Consider the following 12,362-nt stretch of genomic DNA (forward strand, 5'->3'; position numbering starts at 1 on the left):
CAACTATGTGTATCACAGCATTATTGACCATAGCTAAGATATGGAACAAACCATCAGTAAATGAATGGATCAAGAAAATGTGATATATGAAATTCTATGCCTCCATCAAAAAGAATGACACTGCCCCATTTGTTAGGAAATGTAAAAGCTTGGAAAAAATATACTAAGTGAAGTAATCAGACCCAAAGAAAGAGGTCCCATGGTTTCTCGTATTTGCAATGACTAGTATACTTCTAGGATAATCTTACTAGACAAGCAGAAAAGGTCGAAAGTTATATACATATGACCATATAAGGTGACACTAAGTGAAATTAACCCCAAGATAGGGACACAAGAGGTTTTATATTTGTTAATTTTGTTTTTAAATGTTCTTAGAATGTACTATTGACTTTATTGTTTCTTTTGTATGTTCTTGTCCCATGGTATAACCCCTGTTTTCATTGTATTCTATTTCAGTGCCCTGCATCCTGTATATACATTTTTTCTAATTTGAGGAGGGAAAGGGAAATAACTAAATGCTGAAATATGGGCACAGGTTGACCCATTGTAACAGTGAGATGTACAAGACACTATGATGAAAATGAACTTTTCAACTTGAGGGCTGGGAAGGAGGAGTTGGGGAGGTGGGAAGGGAAGGGATGGTAGGGGAAAAACAAACCAGAGGGTAACAATGCTCGATAGGAAATGTACTCATTTCCTTACTCATGTAACTCTAACCTGTCTGTACAGTATATGTACAATAAAATATATATGTTAAAAAGAAGATGATGCTAAGTGAAATGTACCCCAGGATAGGCACACAAGTGTTCTTTCTTTGTTGCCTTTGTTTTTAATGTACTATGTGATTTCTTTTTTTGTTTGTTTGTTTTGTATGTTCTTCCCTCATGGTATAGCCCGTTTTCACTTTATTTGATTCCAGTGCCCTGAATCTTGTATATACATTTCTCTAATTAGGGGAGGGCAAGTGAAATAGCACAATGCTGAAACTAGGATACAAGTTGACCCATTGTAACAATGAGATGTACAAGACAGTATGTGGAAAATGAACTTTACAACTTGGGGGGAAGGGGTTTGGGAGGTGGGAAGGGAAGGGATGGTAGAGGAAAAACAAAGGAGAGAGTAACAATGCTGAATAGGAAATATACTCATTACTTTGCTCATGTAACTAACTCCTCTGTACAGTATCTTTACAATATTATGTATATATATATATACATATATATATATATAAAAGAACAAAAAAACAAAAACAAAAAATGAAAAGATGCCTGATACACAATGTTAGTTGTTTCATATAAGTTGATAGTCAACCTAATATTGAAAAAACGGAATTCAGTCAGGACATTCACTGTGTACAATATATTTGGTGGCTGATATTTTTAGTTAAATAAAAAATTCAAAGAAAATAAATGAAAAAAAGGATCCTTAAATTCAATGTAAAGCTTGAACTTTAAATTTACTTCCCTTGATTTGAGCATGAATATTTGTAAATAAGTCAGAGTATATTAGAGTTATTTAATGTTGACAGGATCTCATACTTGAGGGACATGGAATAAAAATTTCAGGCAATTATTAGGATGGAGATATTTCTACGTACTGACACAGGATTATCATGTATTGCACACTCCTGTATCGTTTTACTACTTGTCCTCAGATGCTAAAACATTGAAGTAAATTGAATTTTTTTTGCACTGTTCTCCCATATATGCATATCTGTGAAAAAACAAATGACAATGCTCAATACTGTTTCTTGAAATTATATTGTTATTATCTTTAAGTCGTTGAAGGAGTTACTCTTCAACCAATCAATTTAGAAATACAACGCATCTTGATCAATGTCACTGCTTTCATCATTCTTTTCCATCCCTAACAACCCAGCTCCTCCCCTCCATTTTGTGAGTTTTGTAGGATATACGTTCAGTATTATGGTTGCATTTCCTAACCCCTTCCTCTCCCCTGGTCCCACCTCCCCACACCCCATTCTTTCCAGTTCCAGTTTCCTGGTAGGACTGTGAGGTTTTGTTTGTTTGATTTTATTGACCATTATTATTATTATTGCCTCATTGTCATTGTACCCAACTGTTCTACAACTATCATTTTTAATAGCTGAGAGTCTCAAAAGGCCTGGTTAATTGAGTTTCCCAGGTACTATGTAATTCATTTCTGGTTTTGCTTATAGTCAACATATTTAGCAATTTTTTTGCAATAGCATTTAGTTTCCATTAGCTGCTGTCTTAACAAATTACTTCAAGCAGGGTGGCATAAAATCATGGGAATTTATTGTTAAGCAGGGTTTTTTTTTTGCCTATAAGTCTGAAATCAAGGTGTAAGCAAGCCATGCTTTCTCTGAAACCTGTAAGGAACTTGTTCTACTTAACTGCCAGTATTTTGCTGGAAATCTTGGGTATGTATGATTTACAGATGTGTAAATCTGATTTCTATCTCATTAGATATCTTAGCAGTTCTCTTTGTGTTTTCTGTGGTACCAGAGTCCTATTCTTATAGCAGTAATAATATTGGATTATTGTTCTCTCTGCGGAAGTATAGTTTGTATGATCTAATTTCATCTGTACATATCCTATTATTTCCAAATAAATTACAGATATTTTATGCTCTAGGGCACATGGTAGGGCACATAATTTTTTTAGTGACACAATTCAATCAATACCAAATAGTAAGTTGATCATATCTAGTCATAATTATACTTTCTATAAAAAAGACAGAAATACATATTACAACTTTAGAAAAACCTATAGAGTAACAAGATGGTTTATATCATATTATCAGCATTCTCTTTGTTAAAAACAAATCCAAGCAGTTTAGAAAATGTTTTGGGTTCATTGTCATTCTCAAAAATAACTCAATTATAATCATAACAATATTTAATCACAAATATGTGCATCATATTGGAAAAATCAACCTGAAACAATTTTTTTCAGAAATTAGGGACAGAATAACCTTGAACAAAGAACATTGGACCTGGAATTTTTAAATGATATCATCTTTACAATCATTATTCATGAATATACTCACAATATAAGGTCAATATATATTTATCTATACTAATGAGTACATTCTGCCTACACACTACAATCCTTTCTTGCAACTGGCTCTTAGATACTTGTAACTGGCTCTTAGAGTAAGCTAGTAAGCAAATAAAACTTTGAAAAAATGCATTAAGTCATAAGTAAAGTGTAAACAAAATACAGAATGTGATCTACTTAGCTTGTATACATTTAAACATGTTTTAAAGTAAAACACCTCTGAAATCCAAGCATTACAGTAACCCTATAATATGTAAAACATTCTGATATATACTTAGCATTCCAAATGGTTGGAATATGATTCCAAGTGTTTAATGATTTGTTCCCAATGCAGTATAGCCAAGCAAGCTACAGGTGCACACTACACAGGTTTAATAGATTGTCATGGAAGCATAATAGTGGGCTTATAACTTGAATATATAAGTATTAAAACATTAATATTTATTTGTATTATTATTGAGAAAAATATTAATTATCTTTTTTTGTCTTGCATGAGAAGTATTCCTCTGCAGGCTCATGTGTTGTAGACTTGATTCCCAGGTCATGAGGTTGGGACGTGCTGGAGACTTGGTGATGGCTTGTCTTGTCTCTGGCCTCTCCTATCTTACTGTGCCTCTTGACTAAGATGAGTTGATTTTGCTTCACTGCACACTGCATCATAAAGTTGAATATGGCCATGGGAAATTAGTTACTTATATATTGAAACCTCTAAAATTTAGTGTCAAAAATTATTCTTCACTCTTTTATGTTTTATTGAACCAATGGTCATACTGACTGAAAGTCTAATGCATATTTTCAAAACACTTGATATATATTGAGAAATTATTGAATTTGTTCATACACAAAATGATCAAAATTTAACAGTAGTTAAAGAAACCACAGGATTGGGCTTTATAGTATACAATTAAGGAATTAAAGATAACTAAAATTACAAAAGAAGTGAATATATCTGTCATCTATCTATCTATTCATCTATCATCTATCCATGAACACAATACTTTACATATAATCTTCTTCATGTTTATGTATTTATTATCTCTATAGAACTATCATATACTATATCATGAGTCACAATGAGTATCATTAATGTATATAGGTTATTTGATCTTATATATGTAAACCGATATGTATTATATCTTTCAAGTGGCACTTGATCTTTCACATTTTGTCTGATAATTTTGAGGGGTTGTATACTTGATTGGTTTTAAATCTGAATCAACAAGCATTTATTTTGAAGTCTTTAGTGCCTTTGGATTAGAAAATTCAATTATTAATAAAATTTGGTAAATATCTCTGATGAGAAAATGTTAGTGTCAAGATTAATAAGTAATTAAAAGCATCATTGAATACTTTATTTGCCTTGTAAATGATTTCACAGTATGAGTATATTTATAAGAAAAAGAAATAGGATATTTGTGGCTAGTTTACATTTCCAAATAAATACTTCTTTTGGATTTTATATGATTTTTAAAAATAAGTTAATCATTACTTAGAAGATTTCTAGAATATGTGTTTGAAAATCTCTTGTAATTACAAGATAATCACAACAATGTGAAGCAAATGTCCTCAGAAATTATTTTGATATTTTAATCTATTTGATTGATTTTGCAGTCAAGTATATGGAGATATATTTGTGCTAGAAATATTTATAACAATTTTTCATTACTTTTCTCTTATACAGACTTTAAACCATCTAACTAATATTAATTGTTGAGTTATTTGAAATAAAGTTTTGAATTTTTTTATATGTTCTGCAACAAGTTTTGCTTACAGAAAGGATAAAATAAACAATAATATAAATATGACATTTTTAGGAAGTGATTCTATAATACAGAATATGTAGAATGAAATGAAATATATTAATGGTTTTTTCTATATTTGTATCATTGTGTTATTTTTCAATTAGATGAACTGTAGAATTCATTTATCCAACATATATCTTCATTAACTTTTGGAAGATTCGATAAATAATGTCTTAACATTGAAAGTGAACTGTTGACAGATTTATACACAAAAGTTATAAGAAAGTAACTGTAATCTATCAATTCAAGGTCTATGCCCATCTTGAGCATATTGGTCAATGTATCCAAGGATGGTTAACTTTATAGTTATACCTGTCTTTGAAAACCACAACTTTACAATTTATAGGAACAAAGTAAACAATTGAGTGTTTCAACTAGTAGCTCTTGTTTCTAGAACATGTTGTTTCCAATTAATTATTACACAAACATGCATAATTTTCAGGGTTTATTTACTAAAAAAGAATGGAGTAGGAGAGCAGGTATATTTAAATAAACTCATGCAAAGTCAGTGATTGTAAGGCCTGAATTAGACAAACCACTGCTGACAAGAAACCTATGCTACTTTCAGCCTGACTCTTTTGTTGTTTTTAAACACTAAAAAATAACACAAATGACTCAAATAAAAGAACAATATAATAATTCAAAATCGAGTGTTAATGGAATCTGTGTAGTGCAACACTATAAAATATTCAGAGCAATGAGTTGTCACTTCTACTTGTAAGAGATAAATGAGGAAAACAATATTTCTCTTAAGAGTACCAACCTTGGTTTGTATTACTAGTAATAGTCTGTAATACAGAAGAATATGAAAAGTTTAAAAATATAATTCAAGTTGATTTTAAACAACACCTAAAAGACATTCTATGCTGAAGATTTATTGTTATGCCATGATAATTGTTAAAGAATATAAAATTTTGTTTAATGTGAAATGTCTTGATTCTAAGCAGTACTATAATTGACTATGTCATGTTATACAGATGGATCCATTCCAAGCATATAAATTTATAGTAATAAGCAGATGATCTTAAATACAAGCGTTTTAAAACTTTTCTTGTTTGAGGTGATCAAAAATGCTTTTCACCCTCAACACTCAGCTGCAAGGTGCTTTGAAGATGCTATGGCATTTACTGTAAGTATCTTTAACAAATCTCTGTTGTCCTTGGCTTGTTGTCTTTAGGGATTGGTATATAGATTAGAAAGGCTGTTGTAGGTGACTTCAATGTGTTATTTAACTTTGATGCTACAGAGTTTTCTTTAACCACTACAAGCTTGCTGACCTCTGTCCTTTAGTGGAAAAAATTCATCTAAAAATGAAATTTTCCTTAGAACATTCTGGAGTGTTAGAACATGAATCTAAAATTGCATTACTGCTTGTTCTTCACTGACTTGTGGTTTCAGTGTGCTCCCATAACCTAGTATTTAAATAATTATCTTTCTTCCTATAAAACACTAAGTTAGAAAAGGATGAATATTCCTTAATTTCACTTAAAAGTTTCTCTTGTTTGTTCATTTATATGTCTTTGGGAACATAAGGAGAGGCACAGAAATGGATGGACAAATAGTAAACAAATGCAGCAGTGGTGCTCTCTAAACACTATGTTGAATATGAACTATAACATAATTTGTGGTTGGGGATTAGAGGGAAAAATTGAGAGGGGGGAATGGGTGCCATTTCTCAAAATAAATGAACTCTTGACCTGACTTATACAACTGTAACACTATGTAAATCACTTTTTAATAACAATAAAAATTTAAAACAAATTTGCTTACAATGATTCAGAAATGGACATCAATATAAATGTTCTTTCTTTTTTTTTTTTTTTTTGCCAGTCGTGAGGCCAGAACTCTGGGTCTGAGCGCTGTCCCTCAGCTCTTCAGCTCAAGACTAGTGCTCTACCACTTGAGCCACAGCACTACTTCTGGCTTTTTCTGCTTATGTGGTCCTCATGCATGCAAGGCAAGCACTCTACAACTGAGCCACTTTCCCAGCTGTAAATGTTCATTTTTATTGAAATACTATTTCATTATAAAAATTAAGTGAACTCATTTTTTGTGAGAAGAGTGATATACATTGTTTTCAATTCTTATGTTTTGTCAGTTTAATGATATATTGCTTTTCATAAAGAATAAAGGCAAGAAAATAATTTTTTTCAGAATAGAAATATGTTTTTAATAGGTATACTGAAACAACAGGATAATGACCAAACAAACTTAGTGAAGGTATAGTATTGCAGCTTAAAAAAAAACCTACTATAATTTACCTTTATTTTTAATTGTGAAAATACCATACAGAGGGTTTACATTACATGGGCAAGGTAATGAGTACATGTCTTATCAAGCATTGCTGCCTCCTCCTTTGTTTCCCCTTCCCATCTCTTCCCATATTCCCTCCCTTGCCCCCAAAGTTGTAAAGTTCGTTTTTCAACATAATGACTTGTACATCTCATTGTTGCAACGGGTCCACCTGTATCCCTAGTTAAACGATTTGTTTTTTTCCCTTCGCCTCCACAAAGTATACCAACATCAAATACAGAGAAAACAGGGGTATACTGTGGGAGAGGGACATACAAAGCAACAAAGAAATCACCTTATAAACATGTTAGAACCAATCGCAAAAAAGAAAAAAAAAACATTTGAATCCCTATCTTAGGGTTTATTTCGCCTAACATCAACTTATCTGACCAGACATATACTAGTTATTGAAAATAAGGGGAACTATGAGACCTATGTTTCTTTGGGCCTGGCTTACTTCACTTAATATAATTTTTTCCAAATCTTTCCATTTTCTAACAAATGTGGCAATGTCATTCTTTCTGATGGAGGCATAGAATTCCACTGTGTATATGTACCACATTTTCTTGATCCATTCATCTACTGAAGGGCATTTGGATTCATTTTAGGGATGCAAAGCTGGTTCAATATACGCAAATCAGTTAATATAATTCATCACATCAAGTAGAGCAAGGATAAGAATAACATGGTTATCCCAATAGATACAGAAAAAGCATTTGACAAGATCCAACACCCTTTTATGATGAAGGTTCTGGAAAAATTAGGAATCCAGGAACATTCCTCAATACAATAAAGGCTGTATGTCCACTCTTGTCACTCCTCTTCAGTTTAGAATTAGAATGCCTAGCTACAGCAATAAGACAAGATGCAAACATAAAAAAGAATCCAAATAGGGAAAGATGAAGTAAAACTCTCCCTCTTTGCAGATGACATATATTTAAAGAATCCCACGGACTCCAGTCCCAAATTACTCAAGCTGATTCAAAACTTTGGCAAAGTAGCAGGGTATAAAATTGACCCGCAAAAACCAATGGCTTTTCGGTATGCCACCAATAAGATGGATCTTAAATAGCTGTACCTTAAGATTTTTTAAGGACTCCTCTCCAAACTGCCTTCCTTACTTAATGTACTGTTCTACATGGGTACTTAGCATGTAATTTTTGTACATTTCTGTGAGTATGTGTTGTGTTTTTGCCTTCTTGATGATAGCTCTTCTGAATGGAGTAAAGTGAAACATTCATATAATTTTGATGTGCATTTTCTAAGTGGCTAATGACATTGAATATTTTAAGTTAATAAAATATTTATTGATTTTCTTATCAGTCATTTGCACTTAATTTGGGAGCTTGCTGTCCACTTCATTTGCCCACTTGTTGATTGACTTTTTTGTTCTTGTTGTGTTTCTATTTTTTTCAGTTTTTCTATTCACTCCTACATAGATAAATAACTCGCAAAATTTTTCTCCCATTCTGTAGGTAGTCAATTCACTGTGGCAATTGTTTCATTTGCTGTTTAGAACCTAGAACTGTGTGTGTGTGTGTGTGTGTGTGTATGCGCGAGCACGCATGTGTACATGCTCACCAGTCACGGATCTTGAACTTGGCCTTGGCATTATCCCTGAGATTTTTCTGCTCAAGGCTAGTTTTCCACCACTTGAGCCACAGCTCTACTTCTGGCTTTTTGGTGGTTAATTGGAAATGAGAGACTCACAGACTTTCTTAACTGGACTGGCTTCAAACCACAATCCTCAGATCTCAGAGTCCTGAATAGCTAGGACTACAGTTGTTAGCCATCAGGACCTAATTTAAGAACTTAAAAAAAAGATACAATGTCTTTTGTTATTTCTTGTTATCATTTCCAGAGGTTATTAGAGCCCTCATAATAATATTTTTTATCATGAACTACTTTCCCTAGCAGTTGTATTATTTCAGGTATTATCCTAAGACTACTTATTTTGAATGAATCTTTTACAGGAAGAGAGATAAGTATTTAGATAGATTTTTAAGTATTTGTATGCTAAATTTTCCATCATTATTTGTTAAGTGGATATCTCCAACATATGTTTTGTTGCACCTTTGTCGAGATGGATGCAAGCAAATTTGTTCCTGTGCATGATTGTATCTTTTGAGCACAGGTCAACTTTTTAGTTATTGTATATTTTTCTTAGATTTTTTTTCCCTGTATTTGACTAATTTTCCAAAAATGCAATCAAACATACTTGACTTTTAAATAATGCAGGTAGAATTATTGTGGCACACAATTCACAAAAGTCAAGAATGCTTGATTTGATTTGAGTTAATTGCTTAGATTAAATGAAAACACACTATAATTATAAGAATATATAATATAATAATAGTTACATTGGAAATATTCTCTTGATTTTCATGTACATAAACTTGCTTTCAAAGATGTTAATGACAATTTTATTGGAAATTATGTTTATAACTTGAAATTGTTAGAAGTGGTGTATTTTGTCTATATAGTGTAAACTCACAACTCTTTGGTTAGGTGTCATAGTATATGCCCTTTACAATAATTAGGTTAATTTAAGAAATAAATTTACTATTCATAGAATAAATTCATTTAATGACTTTATATATCTATCTTGAAATCAACATCCTTTAGATTTGGATCTTTTATTTATCATTCGTGAGGCTTGAACTCTGGACTTGGGCATCGTTCCTGCACTCTTCAGCTCAAGGTGAGCACTTTACCACTTGAGCCACAGGGTCACTTCTGGTTTTCAGTGTTTTATTGGAGATAAGAGTCTAACAGACTTTCCTGAATGGGCTGGCTTTGAACTGCGATCCTCAGATCTCTGCCTCCTGAGTTGCTAAGATTACAGGCATGAGCCATCAATGCCCAGCTTGAGTCTTTTATTCACTATTCTTGAATTTTTCACAAACTGAATGTTTCAGAGTAGTGATTGTCAAAATTAGTAAGTTCTCTTATACTTGGAATACTTCTAGAGGCCTAAAATACTCTTCTTGCTGATTTTTCCCTTCTTGTATTTTTTCCCAACTACCAATCTTTATAATGATTCAAAGATAGTTCCATAGAACTTATATGGGTTACATTCTAAAACTATACACACACACACACACACACACACACACACACACACACACACACACACACACACATATAGTTTTCAAGGACATGATAGTGACATACATAATGACTTTTAGTAAATTCAAACATAAATGTCAATGCAAGAAATCATATCAGTGTTGTCATCTATTTACTACTCTTTATGAAATGAGGTCCACATTTCCAGATATGTTTAAACTAGTGAAGAAGATGAGTAGGATTTACTTCATATTAAAGTGAAACAAGTAAAAGTTTCTGAGAACAAGAGAGGAAAAGATCAGGTTAAGCATTAGTTTATGAGAACTTCATTAGTTATTATCTTCAAGGTAAATGACAGAATTCTACTGCATTATTTTTATATTGCTATTTGAAATATTCATTTTAACGTGTATATATTCTTAGTTTATGTTATATTCTTCCATATTTTTATTATGCAGGATGAACTATATTGAAAGCTAATAGATGAAACTTTCAAAATTAGTGAATAATGCATACATTTTTGTCAGCTTAACATCTATGTTTTTCTCATTTGTGTTATTCTTTTCCTATTCATAGACTATTGTTCATGTGGGATGGACCCCATGCTTAGCAACTTTTTAAAATCACAGCCCATGCTCACAAAGTGAAAGCAACTCATCATACAATCTGGACTTGATGCCCCAGTGATAATCATATTTTTTTTTTAAATTTTACTGGTCTTTGGTACATTGAACAAAGTAATCTTCTTTCACTATTGCCAGGGTTACTTGGATACTCATGGGAAAGCCTGGGTCAAAATGCAGGAAGGACAAAAAATAAAACAGATATGGGATAGTAAGATCATGATAGCATGATTAATCTCCTGGAAAGCATACCACTGAAAGATTCATGTTTAATAGAGATTATCATCACCACAACAGTGATGGTTTTTTATTGTTTATAAATAAATTCAATCCTACTATGTTACCACCTATTAGAGGCTTTTAGCACTCTGGAAAGTAACTCTGACTTAAAAACAATTGTAAGCCAAACACTGGTGTCTCACACCTGTAATCCTAGCTACTCAGGAGGATGAGATCTGAGGATCAAAATTCAAAGCCAGCACAGGCAGAAAAGTCCATGAGATTCTTATTTCCAATTAACCACTAGAAAACTGGAAGTGGCAATGTTGCTCAAAGTGGTAGAGTGCTAGCCCAAAAATTAGGTATTTATTTGACATGTAAAGATTATAGACAGAATTTCACTATTGACATAATCCTATTTATTCACCAAAGTTTTTAACAAAGCAATCAAAATTTGTAAGATATTTTTATAACACTTCTATATTTACTGAAACAAAAATAGAGATATGATAAATAGCCGATCTATGCTTGAGATTTGATAGAAGTTGGTCCTTAGGGAAAAAGTTAGTACAGAATTATGGCCTGATTTCTGACTAATGTGCCTTTTTTGTTCAAATAAATACAATTGTCAATATTTTTTTTCAAAAAAAGAGGCAAAAACTATAGTTGTTCTAATAAAAATCAAAGAAAAATCTCCCTTGATGCTCATCGTTAAAGAAAGATTGAAAATTAGAGCAATAACTAGCATCTAATCTTACAAGGATTTATGATATCCACATATTCTTAAGCAAAAAAATAGCTTTTTAACACCTGTTACAGAAGCAAAGGGAGCAAGTTCTTGGAGGCAACAGTGAAGCTAGTTCATAAACCAGTCTTTTTAGAACTAGATATGAGAAAAATCCCTCCTAATCCCATCACACATATAAGGCTTATTCTAGTTCTAGAGTTTTACATGAAGAAAAATTTAAAAATCAATCAAGCTACTCTAGTTTAAAAATTAATGAGAATTTGGTTGCCAAGAACGATTTTATTTTTTATTATTTTATTTTTTTAAATTTTTGTCAGGACTTGAAGCGCTCTACCCCATGAGCCACAGTGCCACTTTCAGTTTTCTGGTGGTGAATTGGAGAAAAGAGTCTCATGGACTTACCTGCCCGGACTGGCTTTGAACCACGATCCTCAGATCTCTCAGCCTCCTGAGTAGCTAGGAATACAGGCATGAGCCACCAACGCCCGGCAAGAAAAAATTTTTTACCTTGAAGGAAAAAAATGGGATTAAAAACAAAACTCGAAATTACTATTTGCTAAGGAGT

Source organism: Dipodomys spectabilis, unplaced genomic scaffold (genome assembly GCF_019054845.1).
Source record: "Dipodomys spectabilis isolate Male_0828 unplaced genomic scaffold, ASM1905484v1 ptg000115l, whole genome shotgun sequence".
Taxonomy (NCBI): Eukaryota; Metazoa; Chordata; class Mammalia; order Rodentia; family Heteromyidae; genus Dipodomys; species Dipodomys spectabilis.